This window comes from Athene cunicularia (genome assembly GCF_003259725.1).
Source record: "Athene cunicularia isolate RWA chromosome 5 unlocalized genomic scaffold, athCun1 chr5_part1, whole genome shotgun sequence".
In the NCBI taxonomy this organism is placed as follows: Eukaryota; Metazoa; Chordata; class Aves; order Strigiformes; family Strigidae; genus Athene; species Athene cunicularia.
In genome coordinates, this window is record NW_020799101.1 from 2,034,899 (window position 1) to 2,036,005 (window position 1,107).

The window sequence follows — 1,107 nt, forward strand, 5'->3', positions numbered from 1 at the left end:
TCAGGCTCCGTACTGCACACGTTGCCAGTTTACTGTTGCTCTGATTGATTTGAAATTGCTTGGCTAACCCCCACGTCAAGCGCCTGTGGGATTCCGGGGGTGCATTGCTCTGGCACCCCTGCAGAAGCTCCCCATCAAAAATACCATTACAGGTCCGACCCGCACACGGCACCCAGCTGACACAGCCTGTTCTGTTATCAAGTGCCGCACAATACCTAGAATTGATACAAGCCTGCTAATAATTCAAATTTCTGACCCTTGCTCTCCAGAGGCTAGAGAAAAAATGAGACTCAAGCAAAGGACCCTGAACAGGACAGTGTCAGGTCAACCAAATGAACAGGAAGAGAATAATTATTTCAGGCTGTAATGACTAAGCCTGGTATTCCCAGTTACCTTGCATTGCGCCGGTCCATCTCAGTCTACTATATTTAGATCATTTTTCAATGTGTTTGGCCTCGGTTAACCTCTTCAGCAAGTGTTTAAGAAACCTGGCGGCAGCGGAGCCTCTCTGCAGAGCACCAGCAGAAGAGCTCGGGCAGGGAATGGATGGCTCCCGCGCTCCTGATGCGCTCACAGGTCTAACGGGAGAAGGTGACAGAGGTCTGGAGGGCCACCAGGATCAGCCCAGACAACACCTTGGTGGGGCCACTCAAGATTAACCAAGCCCCTGAGTTTACAGCCTCCCATCGGGTGGGGGTGGCCCAGCAGCTCCAGCCTCAGCAACTAACTCCTTAAGTCCAGCAAAGCCTCCAGCAAGTTCTGCTCGCTGAGCCACCCAACGCCAAGCATCACAGACCTGCCAGCTCGCCCCCTTGGATCTTCTGCAGGCAGCCCCTCCTCAGCAAAGATGAATACGGGTGAGAGACCGACGTGCCCCTGCTCTCGGCAGTTTTACGAGGCCACCAAAAATCGCCCCTTAGCATCAGCTACTTCCGAGCACAACACGACGACTCGATGCATCCACAGTGCTCAGCCTATGGCCACGTTTAACCGAAGTATATCTCCCTGCCTCCCTACGCGGGAGCTGCCTCAGCTTTGCTCCCCTACTGCTCAGGAGAACTGTCTGGCAGCCCCAGCACCCTCCCTGTACACGTACACAGCTGGCGC

At 54.3% G+C, this 1,107-nt stretch overlaps 1 protein-coding gene across 1 annotated transcript in view; it reads right to left on the reverse strand.

Annotated features, from left to right (window-relative positions):
* Positions 1-1,107, reverse strand: part of MDGA2 (MAM domain containing glycosylphosphatidylinositol anchor 2) — a 384,757-nt gene that overhangs the window by 255,120 nt on the left and 128,530 nt on the right. The gene's annotated exons all lie outside the window — the stretch shown is intronic.